This window comes from Jaculus jaculus, chromosome 10 (assembly GCF_020740685.1).
Source record: "Jaculus jaculus isolate mJacJac1 chromosome 10, mJacJac1.mat.Y.cur, whole genome shotgun sequence".
Taxonomy (NCBI): Eukaryota; Metazoa; Chordata; class Mammalia; order Rodentia; family Dipodidae; genus Jaculus; species Jaculus jaculus.
This window is the reverse complement of record NC_059111.1, coordinates 26,677,654-26,695,640: the sequence shown is the minus strand read 5'-3', so window position 1 is coordinate 26,695,640 and position 17,987 is coordinate 26,677,654. Positions and strand designations below refer to the sequence as shown.

General features: G+C 42.8%; 1 pseudogene; it reads left to right on the top strand.

Annotated features, from left to right (window-relative positions):
* Nucleotides 1-12,597, top strand: part of LOC123464066 — a 99,659-nt pseudogene extending 87,062 nt beyond the window's left edge.
* Nucleotides 12,598-17,987: the final 5,390 nt, after the last annotated feature.

The following is a 17,987-nucleotide window of genomic DNA, read 5'->3' as shown; positions in this document are numbered from 1 at the left end:
TATACTACAGAGCCATAGTAACAAAAACAGCATGGTACTGGCACAAAAGCAGACATGTAGATCAATGGAACAGAATAGAGGACCCAGATGTAAGCCCAAGTAGCTATAGCCACCTGATATTCGATAAAAGTGCCAAAAATACTCATTGGAGAAAAGACAGCCTCTTCAGCAAATGGTGTTGGGAACACTGGATATGTATTTGTAGAAGGATTAAAATAGATCCTTCTATCTCTCCATGCACAAGAATTAAGTCCAAATGGATTAAAGACCTTAACATCAGACCGGAAACTCTAAAACTACTAGAGGAAAAGTAGGGGAAATATTGGTCTTGGCAAAGACTTTCTGAATACAACCCCAATTACTCAGGCAATAAAGTCACAGATTAATCACTGGGACCTCATGAAATTACAAAGATTTTGCACTGCAAAGGACACTGTGAATAAAGCAAAGAGGCAACCTACAGAATGGGAAAAAATCTTCATGAGCTATATATCTGACAGAGGATTAATATCTAGGATATACAAAGAACTTAAAAAGTTAAATAATAAGGAATCAAACACACCAATCAAAAATTGGGCTATGGAGCTAAATAGAGCATTCTCAAAGGAAGAAATACGAATGGCATATAAGCATCTAAAAAAAGTTCTACATCACTAGTCATCAGAGAAATGCAGATTAAAACTACATTGAGATTCCATCTCACTCCTGTCATATTGGCTACCAGCATGAAAACAAATGATCATAAATGTTGGCGGGGATGTGGAGAAAGAGGAACCCTTCTACACTCTTGGTGGGAATGCAATCTGGTCCAGCCATTGTGGAAATCAGTGTGGAGGTTCCTAAAACAGCTAAAGTTTGATGTACCATATGACCCAGCTATAACACTCCTAGGCATATATCCAAAGGAATCATCTCATTTCCTTAGAAGTATGTGCTCTACCATGTTTATTGCTGCTCAATTTATAATAGCTGGGAAATGGTACCAGCCTAGATGTCCCTCAACTGATGAGTGGATAATGAAGATATGGCACATTTATACAATGGAGTTCTACTCAGCTGTAAAGAAAAATGAAGTTATGAAATTTGCAGAAAAATGGATGGATATGGAAAGGATTATAGTAAGTGAGGTAACTCAGGCCTAGAAAGCCAAGTGCCACATGTTCTCCCTCATATGTGGATCCTAGCTGCAGATCATTGGGCTTCTGCGTGAGAAGGAAAAATTTCAGTAGCAGAGGCCAGTAAGTTAAAAAGGAAATATAAAGTGAAGAGAAAGGAAGGGAGGAGGGTACTTAATAAGTTGTTGTTGTATATATGTAAGTAGAATGATTGAGATGGGGAGGGGATATGATGGAGAATGGAATTTCAAAGGGGAAAGTGGGGGGTATTACCATGGGATAATTTTTATAATCATGGAAAATGTTAATAAAAATTGAGGAAAAAAAAGAAACAAAACAAAACAAACAACAACAACAAAAAAAAAAAATAAAAAAAGCAGAAAGATGGGTTGGGGAGATGGCTCAGTAGATAAAGAGTTTGCCACACAACAGTTAGTACCTGAGTTCAGATCCCCAGAACCCACATAAACAGACTCTGAGGCAGGGTCCGGAATCTCAGCATGCCTACAGGCGGCAGAGGTGTGCAGACAGAAGACCCTCCTGGAAGCTTGCGGGCCAGCTAGCCTGGCAAAGGCAGCCGTGAGCAGCAGCGAGAGACCCTGCCTCAGCCCAAGCTCGCCTCCATACCTGGGGGTCACTGCTGACCTCCACATGTGCACCTGCGCTCTCACACATTGCACACACAGACACACACATGCACACATATACACATGCCAAAAAACCCCCAAGTAATACAGATCATCAATAAAACCCAGCCAGGAGCGTTTGACATTGTACAAGTGACATTATTCACTCCTAGATGGCATCGGTCTTCTTTAAAGGGGTGAAATTTGCGTTGGCAGGTAGCTAGGTGACAGGAGAGAAGTGTGGCCATGTTGGAGCCTTGTTATACAGGATACTTTAGGACAATTCTAGAATGATCTTGCTGTAAGTTACCTCAGTTCTGTAAATTGCAATCCTTGTGTCCCCTCAGCGTGCTCAAGATCACTGATACCTGGTCACGATGGTTAATCAGAATTTGAATCCCCCCTGTCCCTGGGCTCTGAGATTCGGTCCCCTGAGTGAGTCTCTGGAGTATCACTGTTTAGCATCCAGCCTAGATGCAGAGAATGTGTGCGCACTCGTGGGCCGAGTTGTAGTGCAGCTTCGTTCTTTCCGGTGCTCTGTCCGGGATCAAGCTCCCCGGGTCTCCACACGCTGCACCCAGCCCCTGATCCATCAACTCAGCAACGCTACGGCGCCTACCTGATTCCTCTCCATGCGTCACAATCCAGAAAGTGTCCTCACACAGAAGTCGGGGGCACCAAAACACTCACCTCACTGCTTTTCTTTCAATGGTCACAGTCCTATGACATCTATTGTATAATGCCTGAAAATAATTATTTCATATATGTTGTAACTTTTTATTTTTGCTGTGGAAGAACGAGTCTGGGCCAGTTTCTGTGTTCTGGCTGCAAGCAGATACTGACTCATTTATGTTATGGAGTCACATGTATGAAATCTTTCTTTATAATTTCCTTGGTGCTTTGCTTAAAAAAAGCTCCTACCTTTGCTCACCTTTGCTTCCTTCCCCTCCAAGGTTGAACTCTGAATCCTTCGGCCCATGTAGGATTAATTTTAGTGAGACATGTAAGGCTTTCGTCTAGCGTTCACAAATGGTCAGCCAGTTGTGCTGACTGTATCTACTAAATGCCCTGCCCTTTCCTTGGGGGTTGAAAGAGTCTACCATATACATTTACTTGTACTTGACTCTATTCTGTTCAAATAAATCGTCCTCTGTTGAAGGAGAATAGGAAAATTAGTGGTGAGTCCCAAACACTGACTTAAGGGTAAAATTTACTGATGCCTATGCTGTGGGAAACGCCCTCCAACAGAAACCGCATGGTGTCTAGAGGCAAGGAATGTTGGCTCGACTCTACTTGCACTTAACCCTACTCAACATTGCGCAGCTCATTCAGCCCATAGCCTCAGTTTCTTCGGCAGTAAAAAGGGAGCCACAGCATCCTATTAAGCCCACTCCACTTTGAAAGCTCTCTATTCCAGTAGGACAAGACTCCTGAAATACACCTTTTCCCCCCTATGTTTTCATGTATCGGTACATTCTCTGGATTAGTCAGCTTCCTATTACTATAACATAATACCTGAAATAATTTAAAAAGAGGAAAGGCTACCTGGGTGTGGTGGCTCACACTTATGATCCTAGTACACAGCGGATGAGTTAGGAGAATTGCTACGAATTCAAGGCCAACCTGAGCTACAGAATGAGTTCCAGGTCAGTCTGAGCTAGAGTGAGATCTGCCTCAAAAATAGAAAAAGAGAGAAAAGAAAAGGAAGGAAGGCTCATGGAGGCTCAGAGCTTCAAGAATCTCAGTCCATGGTCTAGTGGGGCTGTGCTGAGCACATGACAGGATTGCATGGCAGAGTGTTTGGCAAGATTGTTCACCTCATGTCCAGGATGTGAAACAGAGAGATTAAGAAGCAGGAGGAGGGCTGCAGAGATGGCTCAGCAGTTAAGGCATGTGCCCAGGAAGCCTAAGGACCAGGGCTCGATTCCCCAGCACCCACATAAGCCAGATGCACAAGGAGGCGCATGTATCTGGAGTTCATTTGCAGGGGCTATAGCCTCTATCATACCAATTCTCTCTGTCTGCTTCTCTCTCTTTCTTTATCAAAATAAATACATAAATAAAATTTAAAAACATAAAAGCAGAAAGAAGGTTGGAGAGATGGCTCTGCAGTTAAGGCGCTTGTCTGCAAAACCTAGCAACCCAGGTTCAATTCCCCAGAACCCACATAAAGCCATCTGCATAGTGGTGCATGCATATGGAGCTCACTTGCAGTGGCTGGAGGCCCTGCCATGCCCATAATGTCTCTCACTTCTCTCTATTTCTCTCTGCATATATATAAACTTTCTTCAACAAAGAAAAAGATGGGCTGGAGAGATGGCTTAATGGTTAAAGAGCTTGCTTGGAAGCCTAGTGCCCCAGGTTTGAAACCCCGGTACTCATGTAAGCCAGATGCACAAGGTGGCATATGCATCTGGAGTTTGTTTGCAGTGGCTAGAGGCCTTAGAATGCCCATTCTCTCTTTCTTTTTTTTTTTTTTTCTCTCTCTCCCTCTTTTTCTCTCAAATAAATTTGTAAATAAAAATCAAAAACTATTTTTAAATTTTTTGTTTAATTTATTTGAGAGTGATAAAGAGAGAAAAGGAGGCAGATAGAGAGGGAGAGAATGGGTGCGCCAGGGCATACAGCCACTGCAAACAAACTCCAGATGCATGCGTTCCCTTGTGCATCTGGCTAACGTGGGTCCTGGGGAACGGAGCTTTGAACCGGGGTCCTTAGGCTTCACAGGCAAGCGCTTAACTGCTAAGCCATCTCTTCAGCACCAAAAACTATTTTTTAAAATCGCAACAAGAGACATGGATCCCCAATATCTCCTCCCAGGAAATGCTCAGGTAACCTACCTTCCTCCCACAAGCCGCCCCGCCTCCCCGCTCCAAAGGGATTTACCACCTCCCAGTCATGTCACACAGCCTGACAACTAAGCCTTGAACACATGGGCTTTGGGCTGTAACACTCACAGTAGCTTTCAAATTTTCTTCTTTTGGGTAAACATCATTCAAGAAATAGATACCTACATCACTTCTTCTTGGATACTTTTCTGGTTCCTCAAGACACACCTCTCTCTCTTCTCACCCCACAGACTGTTTTTACATCGTTGTTCCATAATTATTTATTTAGGCATCTGTCTCCTATGACTGACTTTAAACTCCTTAAGGATAAAAATACTATTTCCCAGGCTGGAGAGATGGCGCAACGGTTAGCGCACTTACCTGCAAAACCTAATGACCCGAGTTCAATTCCCCAGTACCCATGTAAAGCCAGATGCATAAAATGGCACATGCATCTGGAGTTCATTGGAAGTGGCTAGAGTCCCTGGCATACCCATTGTCTCTCCCTCCCTCCCTCCCTCTCTCTGCTTGCAAATAAATGAAAAATAACATGTTTTTTTAAAGTTTCCCTTGCTATTATCTGGCTATTATAATTAGCACTGAGCCAGTGCTCAGTAGGCACTGGATGAATGAATAGGTGGATGAGTGGCTATACAGATGCAAGGCTGAGTGAATGTCTCAATGAACTGGACATCCTATTCTGCCCATGGCAAAGATGCCCACTCCAGACAGCACTTTTGCCTTTGTGGCCCAGTTCCCTAAATTCTCTTCTGTTTCCTGAAATTGTAATCTTGATGTGTCAGAACCCTCCCCTCCCCATGGGAATCCTGATGCTGGATTTCTGAAAATCTACTTCAAGCTCCTGCAGGAACTGTTCACTCGTTTTACAGTACTTTATTCTCTGTTTCATTTCGGGCCTATGGAGGGTTTATAGGCTCGGGACACATGTACCAAAGCAGCAGGTAGGTCAGTGATAGGTCAGGGACTGTCTTCAGGCCGGCGGGATGAGGCAGAGTGCAGGCACAGATCACTGGCTTTCAACATGGCCCTAACTTCCCACCAGCTGGCTTCCCAATCCCCATTCTGCCTGTCCTGACACCTTGGAAATAGAGAAAGGCACCAGCATTTCTTGGTGAATTATTAAAAGTCAGGTGCTTTCGGCATAGATTTGCATTTAATCTTCTCAAAACCTTCGGATGTTGGAATATTTCCACATATAGAAACGGAGAAGCTGAGACCTGTCATGTTTAAATAGAAAATGGCAGATTCAGTAATTAAGCCTGAATCTGATTCTGAAGCCCATGTCCCCTCCGTATCTTCATACGAATTCTAATCTCAGTTTTGGCCTCTGTTGTCATATGCTCGTCACTGGACTGAGATGTGAGGATTAGGTCAGTTTAATTTAGCTGTCCAGAGTAAATGCATATGAATGGCCCTGCCTGCCTGGGTTCGTGCAGTATTAGATCTCTTCACCCTCCTGTTGCCAATCCAAACTCCAGGACCAACACTGCCTGAGAATTAAAGACAGAGCACCTGGGCTTACCCAAAGCCGACTCAAGTCCGAGCTGTGTCACTTAGAGGCTAGAAGATCTAGGACAAGCCTCATATCCTTGGCTTCTGGGGCCTACAGTAAATTCACTCCTCACCAGGCTAATGTAAGGAGTAAGTGATTCACATGGAAAGATACAGCACATGAGCTGGAGAGATGGCCTAGTGGTTAAGCTGTTTGCCTGCAAAGCCAAAGGACCCAGGTTTGTTTCCCCAGGACCCACATAAGCCAGATCCTCAAAGTGGTGCTTTTGGCTGGATTTGCATTTGCAGTGGCTGAAGGCCCTGGGGTGCCCATTCTCTCTCTCTCAATATCTCTCTCTCTCTCTCTATCTCTATTTGCCTCTTCCACTCTCTCTTTCAAATAAATAAAATAAAAATAAAGTTTTTTCTTTTAAAAAGAAAAGATGTAGCAGATACAAACCCAAGTGATGTCATCTATTCATCCAGCCCCACAGAGCTTCATACCCGCTCACCCCCGGGAAAAACTGAGTTGCAAGAAAAGCAGAATCTCCCTGGAGTTTGACTGTCTGGCTTTGTGGACACCATCGTCTCTTTGCTGCTTTCTGTTGTTTTGGCATCTAGGGTCTTGCTAAGCCCCCTAGAGTTACCAATTCCTAGGTAGTAAACAACCTGTCTGAGTGTATGTTTCAAATGCAAACCCCAGCCAGAATGTACACGCCAACCACCCCATTCATCAGGCTTTCACACTCTGGGCGGTTCTGCACTGAACTCGGGACAGCCAAGCCTGCGAAGCCGTTCCTAAGCCTGCTTACCCTGCCTTGCCTATTTCTTCCCTTGGAAGCCATACTAATACCTCTTGCCCATGGTCACCTCTATCTCCTTCTGCCGCCTGGCCGACCCCAGTGATGTGTGACACCCAGGGCGTGATGTATTCCCTTCTCTTGTGATACATTTTCCATGGCCTCATGGTAGCTCACATTTTCTGTTAGTACACTCTGCTTTAAGACAAACCAGGAGGAGAGGCTGGAGAGAAGGCTCCAGCACCTAAAGGCACTTGTTTACAAAGCCTGATGGCTAGGGTTCAATTCCCCAGGGCTCACATAAAGCCAGATGCACAAAGTGGTGGGCACATGCATCTGGAGTTCATCTGTAGTGGCAAGAGGACCTGGCATGCCCATGCTGGCTCTCTTTTTTTCTCTTAGCTAACTAAGTAAATAAATATATACATTTGAAAAACAAAAGATTAGGTAGGAATCCAAGATCCAGCTGTGTAATCTTAGACACATGATTTTCTTTTTTTTTTTTTTTTTTTTTTTTGAGGTAAGGTCTCCCTCTAACCCTGACCTGGAATTCACTATGTAGTCTCAGGGTGGCCTCAAACTCATGGCAGTCCTCCTACCTCTGCCTCCCAAGTGCTGGGATTAAAGGTGTGCGCCACCACACCCAGCAGACATGTGCTTTTGAGCCTCCGTTGACACTCATGAAAAATAAGGATGGCAAATGTTCCTCCTTAGAGTGATTGTATTAGGAAATGGATTGCATTAAATGCTCAAGGGTTGACTGCTGCCTGCTGGATTATCACTGCTGAGCACTGTGCACTCACGAAATACCCACCAAAGTACAATTCACAAATCAGAGTGGACGGGAAACAAGCTTGACTTTGACAATGTCAAGCAGTTAATACCTCCCTCTGTATTTACCAGTCATCCAAAACAAGCTAGGACCCTTAGAACTCTGAAGAACTGTAGATTTGTCCAAGAGGCCAGTAGTAGATATGAACTAGCCTTAGGAACGGAAACAGTGGATGGCCTAGACGGAGTGCAGTTTCAGAACACTGGAGGTGTGATGATTAGCCTTGATTGTCAAATTCAATGGATGAGACATTCTGAAGAGGTCAGTACAGCACTGCTCTGGATGTGTCTGTGAGAGAATTTCCAGACACAAGTCAATCATAAAGAGGCTGGTCTATGGAACAATTTAATGCACTGATATATTCAAAAACTGGATATATAATTGAGTAGGTGGAATTGAGAAAAGTGGAGATTAACTTTGGAATTCTCTTCAGCCCTGTCCCTAGTAACAGCCACTCTCTGCCTCTGTTCCACCATGAGGGGAAGAAACTCCCTCGCCACACGCTCTGCCATCATAATACACACACACACACACACACACACACACACACACACACACACACACATTTATGTATTTATTTGCAAGCGAGAGAAATAGAAGAGAGACAGAGGGAATGGGCACACTGCTGCCAACAAACTCCAGATGCAGATGCCACTCTGTGCATTTGGCTTTATGTGGGTACTGGGGAATTGAGCCAGGGTCATTAGGCTTTCAGGCAAGTGCCTTAACCACTGAGTTATCTCTCCACCCTTCCGTGATGTTTTGGGGCCAAGCTTCTGAAATGCTATACATTATAAATATAATATAATATACAAATAAATCTTTGCTCAGAATGGCTGTATTTGAGAAAATAAATAATTACAAATGCTAGTGGAAGTGTAGCTTGCTATAGCACTATGGGAATCAGTGTGGATGTCTCTCAAAAGACTAAAATTAGAATGACCATATGACGTAGCTATGCCACTCCTGGGTATATATTCAAAGGACTCTATATCCTACCACAGAGATGCTTGAACAACTGAGTTTATTGCTGCGCTAGTCACAGTAGGAAGGAAATGAAATCAGCCTAAGTGCCCATCAATAGATGAATGCATCACGGGGTACCTGCACACAACAGAATCTTATTCAGTCATAAAACACGAACTTATGAAGGTTTTAGGAAAATGGATGGGTTTGGATATTATTATATTGAGATGCTTCAGAATGAGAAAGGTGAATACTACATGTCCTCTGTTATGTGAATCCTAGCTTTTAATTTAAAAAGTGTATTTATTAAAAAGCCAGGCGTGGTGGCTCACGCCTTTAATCCCAGCACTCGGGAGGCAGAGGTAGGAGGATTGCCATGAGTTCAAGGCCATCCTGAGATGACAGAGTTAATTCCAGGTCAGCCTGGACCAGAGTGAGACCCTACCTCGAACCCCCCCACCTAAAAAAGTGTATTTATTAATTTGAGAGAGAAAGAGAGAGAGAGAGAGATACAGAAATAGGCAGGGAGAGAGAGAGAGGATGGGCACTCCAGCCACTGCAAATAAACTCTAGATGCATGTGCCACCTTGTGCATCTGGCTTACATGGGTCCTGGGGAGTCAAACCCAGGTCCTTTGGCTTTGCAGGCAAATGCCTTAACCACTAAGCCATCTTCCCAGGCCCCTAGCTTCTAATTGTTACATATGTGTATTTATGTAAGAGCACCTTTATAGGTCATGAAACTAGAAGAGGTCCATGAGAATGGGGAATAAAAGGTTGTTTTTCAAGGTAGGGTGTAGGGAGATTACTAGAACACATGAGACCTGAAAGTGGAAAAGGTCGTAGGGTACAGCGGTAGGTGATATGTGGAGATAGGGGAGAGGAACAGGGAAGGAGGGTTAACCAAAATAAAGTATGTATGAAAAGTCTGTAAAAGGGGGGCTGGAGAGATGGCTCAGAAGTTAAGACACTTGCTTGCACCCTCTTGGCCTGGGTTCGATTCCCCAGTACCCACATAAAGCCAGATGCAAAGTGGCACATGTGTCAAATTCATTTGCAGTGGCAAGAGTCTCTGATGTTCCCATTCTCTCCCTGTCTGTCTATCTGTCTCTCCCCTCTCTCTATCTCTCCTTACACATATTTTTTTAAAAAATCTGTAATAGGGGCTGGGGAGATGGCCAGGGCTCAAAGTGCTTGCCATCCAAGCAGGATTCTCTGAGTTTGGAGCCCCAGATCCCATGTTAAAGACAGAAGCTGTGGTGGGTTGCTGTAATCCCAGCATGTGTGTAGCAAGGTGGAACACAGAAACAGCATTTCCTGGAAATTCTCAGAAGCTCATAGACCAGCTATCCTGGTCATTGCAGAGGTGAACAACAGGAGATGCTGTCTCGGAAGGGGGGCAGGAGGTGAGGACCAGCACGGGCAAGTTGTTCTAGGACCGCCACAGGCGTGCCCCACAGTGTGCACCGGGCACACGCACACACACCACACACGCACAAGATACAGAGCAAAATTTTCCATAATTAAACCTGTTAGGGAGATGGCTTAGTGGTTAAAGGTGCTTCCTTATAAAGCCTACCAGCCTGGGTTCAAGTCCCAGTAACCACGTAAAGCCAGATGTGCAAAGTGACACATGTGTCTGGAGCTCATTTGTGGGAGCAAGAAGCCCTGGTGTGCCCTCTCTCTCTCTCCCCTCCTCTCTCTCTTTCTAAGATAAATAAATACATATTTTCAAAACCTATTATTTTGGGCTGGAGAGATGACTCAGTGGTTAAAAGCACCTGCTTGCAGGGCCTGATGTCCCAAGTTCTATTCTCTAGAACCCATGTAAAGCTAGATGCACAAACGGGCACATGTGTCTGGAGTTTGTTTGCAGTGCCTGGAAACCCTGGCATGCCCATTGTACCTCTCCTCTCTTTCTCCCTCCAATGAATAAACAAGTAAAATTTAAGAAACCTGTTATTTTGTATGCTAATTTAAACATAAACAATCTTTCCTACATTAAGTCATTCAGATCAGGTATTTACTTGCTACGAAAAATAACTAACGCTGTAGGTCACTGAGGATGGCTGGAGACTGATGGACTGACAGAGAGCACAGCTGAGGTAATTGCAGGAGCACCGTTGTACGCACAGTGGCCACGTTACTGAGATCACCCCTGCCTGTGTGTCTCAGGACCTGGGCTGAGTAGCGTATGGAGTGAGTATGCACAAAGAGGGGCAATGGCTTCTAGGAATACAGGCATCCCTCGAGTCTGCCCCAAACAAAGGGCCCAAGCACACCTCAGATCCAGGCTAGGTTGGCAATGCTATATTGACCCTGTGGGTAAAGTGATACTTTAGTTTTCAGTATTGACTGAGTGCCCACCACGTTCCAGTTTGGGTGTTGAAAAGGCTTCATCATAAAGTTAGTCACTGAGATATTGGGCACTCTTGTTGGTAAGGTATCGATAGAAATGCCTCCATGCAATGAACACCAAAGACCCTACTGTTCATCATTAGTGATGGAATATGGGTGAAATGAGGAAATGTCCTTGACCACTAGACAAAAGAGAGTGAGAAAACTTTTTTTTTTTCTCCTAGAATAACTACTGCTCTTGCTTCTTGATACCTCCCTGGATTGGAGAATCTATTTCCTCCCCCATAGACCACAGGCTTGGCTTTGCCATGCAAGGTGAATGCATGGATTGCTTGCCAACAGCCAGCATGCACTTCCTCTATCTTTTCTCCTCTGTAAAGAAACCAGTATGTCCTACGTACAAGCTGTCCATTGAGCTTGGGTCCTGTAATGAAGAAGAGATGAAATTGAATTGCACCTGACCCATGAAGAACACACCACATGGGAAATAAGGAAGCATTTGATATAAGCTACTATGATTTGGGGATTGCTATGTGAAGGCAGTGGTACTAGTTACTGTTCTCATTGCTCTGACCAAGTACCTGACATGAAGGAGCTTAATGTGTCCCTTCCTTTCCAGTCTTAGCCTTGGATTCTGCAGCCACTGTGATGTTGATGCCCCCCCCAAACTTGATTGATATTCATGAATTCCTTTTTATTTATTTATTTAATTTATTTATTTGCAAGCAGAGATGTGAAAGGCATGAGCCACTTTGTGCATCTGGCTTTATGTGAGTACTGGGGAGTTGAACGCAGGTCATTAGGCTTTGCAGGCAAGCACCTTAACCATCCATGAACTCCGTTTTAAGGAGGGAGTGACAGTAGCCAAGAAGGATGTGCACATGCCCAGAGCTGGCTGACAAGAGTGTGCTCAGCCTTGGTCTCAGGGCTATGTAAAAACAAACAAACAAACAGAAAAACAATTTACCTGGAGACATTTCTTTTTTTTATTGGCAACTTCCATAAATATTGACAGTATATAATGATCATATTTGCCTCCCACTACCCTTCAAACCCTTCCAAATTCTTCCTCCATCAAATCTCTTTTCCTCCTCCTCTTCCTCCTTCATATATATTCTATATATATTATGTATATGCATATATATATAGTACATATATACTTATATCTTTTCACCCCCAGTCTCTAATTCTCTGAAGGCCCTCCTCCTCAGTATTCACTGTGGGGAGATATTTCTACTGATACCTTTCCAACAAATGTATCCCATATCTCTATGACTAATTCCATCGGTGCCCAGAGATCATGCCCGTCACCCGGCATTGCAACCATTCTGAGATGGGCAGGCCTCAGCCCAAATGATTGGGATGGGAGCAACCTGTGAGACTCACAAGAGGGGAAGACCACAGAGACACCTGTAGATGTAGTTCTGTGCCCACTAGTGCTGACAAGAAAGCCAAGACCAGGGCTCAGTCAGCAAGAGAATTGCAATTCAGAGGCGGGTTTGGCTGTGGGCATGGCTAGCCACCACAGCAAAAATGGAAGGGATCTTTTTGTTGTTGGTGAATAAACTTGGAGCCAGAAAAACATACAAAAACAAAAAGAAGCAGCTTACAGAAGACAAGTTTAGCTGGACTTACAGTTGCAGGGGGTATAGTATATCATGACGAGATAGACATGGTGGCAGGAGCAAGAGACACCTGGTCACAATCAGTCTGCAGTCAGGAAACAGAGAGGGATGGATACTATTGCTCATGCTCAACTCGCTTTCTCCTTTGGACTCAGGGGTGAGAAGAAAGAAACCTCAAGTGTGCCATGTCCCTAGCAGAGCCTTAGATACTGTTGCCCATGCTTTTAATCTGACTGCTCTTTCTGAAATCTTCTTTAGAAATGAATCAAGGGTCTGGGGAGCTTGTGAAGTGGTTAAAGCAATTTCCATGAAAACTTGAGGACCTGAGTTCAAATCCCCAGAACCCACATAAACCCAAACACACATACTTGGTCAGGGTAGAGGGAATCCGGTACAGGCGGTCTGTAATTCCAGCGCTCATAGCATAATGGAAGGAGATGGCCAGAGAATCCTTAAAAGTTCACAGAACAGCTTTTCTGCCATGCGTATCGGTAAGAGACCCTGCCGCAAAACAAGGTAGAAGTTGGGCATGGCGGGGCACTCTTTAATCTCAGCACTTGGAAGGTGGAGGTAGGAGGATTGCCATGATTTCAAGGCCAGAATGATCCATAGAGTAAGTTATAGGTCAGCCTGGGCTAGAGTGAGACCCTCTCACAAAAATAAAAATAAAAATAAAAGCCAGAGTAGGGCTGGAGAGGTGGTTCATTGGTTAAAGGCACTTGTTTGTAAACCCTGACAGCTCAGGTTCAACTCCTCAGCACCCATGTGAAACCAGATGCCAGATGCACAAACTGGCAATGCATCTGGAATTTCCTCACAGTGGCAGGAGGCCCTGGAGTGCCCAGATTCTCCCTCTCTCTCTCATACACACATGAATAAAAATATTTAGAAAAAAAAAAGCTAAAGTGGAAGTGGGGGGGGGAGGCAAGGACCAACACCCAAGGTTGTCCCCCGATCTCCACGTGCACATCATGGCACATGCGAATGCAAGTTCCAAGACAGTGCTGGAGAGATGTTTCAATGGTTAAAGGCACTTGGTTGCAAAGATTGATGGCCTGGATCCAAATTCCCATTTCCCACATAAAGCCAGATCCACAAGGTGGCATATGCATCTGGAGTTAGTTTGCAGTGGCAGGAGGCCGTGGCATGTTCTCTCTTGGTGTCTTTCTTTCTTTCTTTCTTTCTTTCTTTCTTTCTTTCTTTCTTTCTTTCTTTCTTTCTTTCTTTCTTTCTCCCTTCCTTCCTTCCTTCCTTTCTTTTTTTCTTTCTTCCTTCCTTTCTTCCTTCCTTTCTTCCTTCCTTCCTTTCTCTTTCTTTCTTTCTTTCTTTTTCTTTCTTTCTTTCTTTCTTTCTTTCTCTCCCTCTCTCTCTTTCCCTGTCTCTCTCTCTCTCTGAAAATAAGTAAAGATATTTCAAAAAGAACTTCCAAGACAGCAAATTAAAGGTTTCATTCATTCTTTTCTTCACTCAACCATTCCACAAATTCTTACTGGGCATCTCATCTGTACAAGACATTGCTGCTTCTGGGAGGCACAGCAGGTAACATATCTGCATCAAGCCACTGCTTCGAATACGCTGTTTGTTCAATATACATTGGTTGATGAAGCATGTAAATTAACAAACCGGAGGGTAGAGGAAAGAGTGAATCATGAAGAAGTATATAGGTCAAACGTACATGGCTAATGATAAAAATGAGCTTTAATAAGAAAGCAACAAAATGTTAATTTAGGCTGGTTGAGACCCGTAGATCAAACAGCACTGGTCCACAGGAAATGAGCTGGGAAAGGCTCCCTCATTGGGAATTCTAAATTTATGCAAGAATCATTAAAATGGAGAGCCTGACTGTGAGGGAACAGCATGAGCGCGCCGTGTACCCGTCTTCTATTAGCAGGGTGACTACTTTGACTTACAGGCGCAATTTATTAAGTGTTTTCCTTGACAAATGAAAGGAAACTGTATTTGCAATTAACCACACTTGCACCGCTGATTTCTAACAATGATTTTATGTGCAGGACTTAATGAATCTTTTAGGATTTTTAATAAAGTGCTAGGAGCTGGAGTCAATTTGAAGACAGCACAGAGACTGTTTACAAAGAGCACCAGTCCAAGGCTGAGGAGTAGGACTGTTTCTAGCCAGGCACTCAGATAGCATCTTCTTCGTTTTAGGTTCTAGTTTACCTTTCATATAATGTAACATTAGTTCATGCTTCAGTATTCACTCTTTTGTTTTTGCTGGTGTTTTGTTTCTTTGAGACAGGGTATCATAATATAGCTCTGGCTGGCTCGGTACTCACTACGTAGGTCAAGATGGCCTCAAACTCCTGGCAATCCTATCTCAGCCTCCCAAGTGGTAATATTACAGGCATGTGCCACCATGACCAGTCTAACATGCCTTTACTTCTGTGGGAAGGCATGAACACCTCATTCCCTTCCTTTTCATCATAAGGACTAAAGAAGATAGAAACAAAATCCAGGTACCTCAAAATTTTAATAATTCAATTTCCTATTAGGGAAAACAAATGGAAGTTAGTACAAAGCCTGAGTATGACATAGAAAGTGGTATATGACTTTTTTTTTTTTGCAAAAAGTACATGCAATAATGTGAAGTAAGTTAACCAAGTATTGACTTTTGCTCATACTTAGGGGAAGGAAGATAAATTAATGATAGATTAAAATGCCTTATAATAGCATATTGCATATTGATTACTTTCTTAGGTAGGATGAACATTCTTTTTCCTATAAGATGGTTTGTACATTATTTTAGCTCACTTTTCCAGTGTGCTTAAGAAAAACCCCAACAATAATTCACATGCCAAGTAACTAAATACAAACACTGGATTTTTGGTCTGAATTAACATGTTATTTCAAAAGTAAGTGTCATATTTATACATACCATTGTACAGTTACTCTCAGATTTTTTTTCCAATCTTCTTGCCAGAGATTTCTTTCTGTGTTTAGATGTCAAGATATTAATTACTTTTTGTAGTGTGCTGTGACTCATGCATAAAGTAATCACTTTTCCTTAATGACTCAAGCAGAGAAGCCAGTGACATTTAAGAATGATTGTAAGGATAAAAGGAGTCAGACACATTGTCTCTTCACCATCCTCCATGATAGAATTTCACAAGCAAGAAATGTGGTAAAGCTGCTGCCCACATCAGGTATTATTAAATTATTTCATAGTCGAGAAAATTTTTACTGCCTCTGAGGAGATGGAACTGTGTTGATATTGTACTTATACAAGAAAATAATAAACCAATAAGGCAGAATAAAAATCCCAAAAAATCATACATTCAATCGCTTTACATGGAAGGGGAAAGATGATCTTTCTAATCTGATTAATGGATGACCAAGTGAGAACAAAAAACCCACTACAATTTAACTGCCTGTTTCACATCAGGAACCAGTATGAATTCCAGAAAGAGTATGGGTATCTGAAAAGCAAAAAAACAAACTTCAAAAGGAAGCATAATATTCAAGACCTTGGAGTCTGTAAAGACTTCTCAACCAGAACCAAATTGACCAAAGGAAAGAAAAGAAAAAAATAGATTTATATATCAAAATGAAGAATTTTCATTCATCAAAAAGTTATCAAGATAGGGGCAGCTGGAGCAATGGCTTAGTGGTTAAGACACCTGCCTGCGAAGCTTAAAGACCCAGGTTCCGTTCTCCAGGACCCACATAAGGCAGATGCATAAGGTAGAGCATGTGTCTGCAGTTTATTTGCAGTGGCTGGAAGCCCTGGCATAACCATTCTCTCTCTCTTTCTCTCTACCTCTCTCCTTTTCTCCTTGTCTCTCTTACAAATAAATAAAACACTTTGAAAAAGTTATCAAGATGGAAAAATATACAGCTCACAGATACATTTTCAGTGTATATCTAACAAGGAACTCATTTGTATATTATATAATTTATGAAAATAAATAAGAACAGTCCTATAGGATAAAAATGTACAGAAGGACTCTTGGGTAAGAAAGCAGACTACAAGTGACCCCTATATAAATCAGTACAGGAGAGAGACAGAATAAGAAAAAAATACACTCTATTTTAGAGAGAAAAAGAAAGAGTTTCAAACTCCCACAAAGGGAGTGGCACAACACCCAGAAAGAGCCTGGGGGAGGAAGTAAACCAAACCTTCCTGCTGTGTGAGCAGGGCAAGCCGAAGATGCTCACAGAAGCAGTTCCTTTTCCCCCTGCCGAGTGGGACTGAATAGAAGAGAGGCTGCTCAGTAAGCCCTGGCCCTGAACAGGAAGCTCTATATAAATGAACAGTTGTGCAAACTACAACACAGAGACACAAGGAAACCCGAACGAGCAAGGCAACACAACTCCTTCCACAGGCCACGACTCCCCAGCTGCCAAACCCAGAGACGGAATAGGTAAAAATCCCAGATGAAGATTTCAAAAGTTTTTCCAGTAAAAGTTAGTGACCTCAAAGAGAGTAAAACTAGATAGATGGATTCAATCCAGGAGCTGAAGAGGCAAGTCAATGCAATGATTTAACAAGTCAGAAAAAAAATGGATGGGGAAATAAAAATAGCAGTGAGATAAGTCAACACCGTGAGAGGAAAAGTCTTTAAATCCCTCTTCTTTGAGTGGATGACCTTTACACAGTGTAGCCCCTTGCTGCAGCATCTGGTGTACTTACATTTCAATCCGTGCATCAATTTTTTTTTTTTTAAATTCTGCCTATCATTTTAACCCTAGCCTTCCAAACAACCTCGCATAGCTCAGTTACATAATGTTGGCTGTCATGGGCATTGTACTTTTATGTTGTTTCCTCTAAATGCAACTTCCCAGTGATGTTTAAAATTGTGAGAAAACATTTAGATTTTTAACCAACATCCTGTCAGAAAATCTGTGCATTAGGGTCAAAAGGTAGGAACAACGAAATTGTCATATTGTAAATTTCTAGCACTGGCTTTAACTTCTTTCATTAGTAGCAATGAAAAGAAAATATTATTGCATGAATATGTTATAGTCCAGTTTTTAATGCTGGAAAGACTTATTTGAGGCATACCTCACTGTTTATGCACACTGGTAATTTATCTGTTTCCCTAAAAATTCCATTTCTTCTGCATTTGATGGAGTCCAACAAAGCTTTTGTTTTGAAATAAATTTGACTACCCTTCCCATAAAAAAGTAAAATTAAAATTAAAATTAAAAAATAGAAATGGGGGCTGTAGAGGTGGCTCAGCAGTTAAGTTACTTGCCTGCAAAGCCTAATAACCTGGGTTTGATTCCCCAGTACCCACATAAGCACAAAGAGGTGTATGCATCTGGAGTTTATTTTGCAGTGGCTAGAGACCCTGGCACACCCATTCTC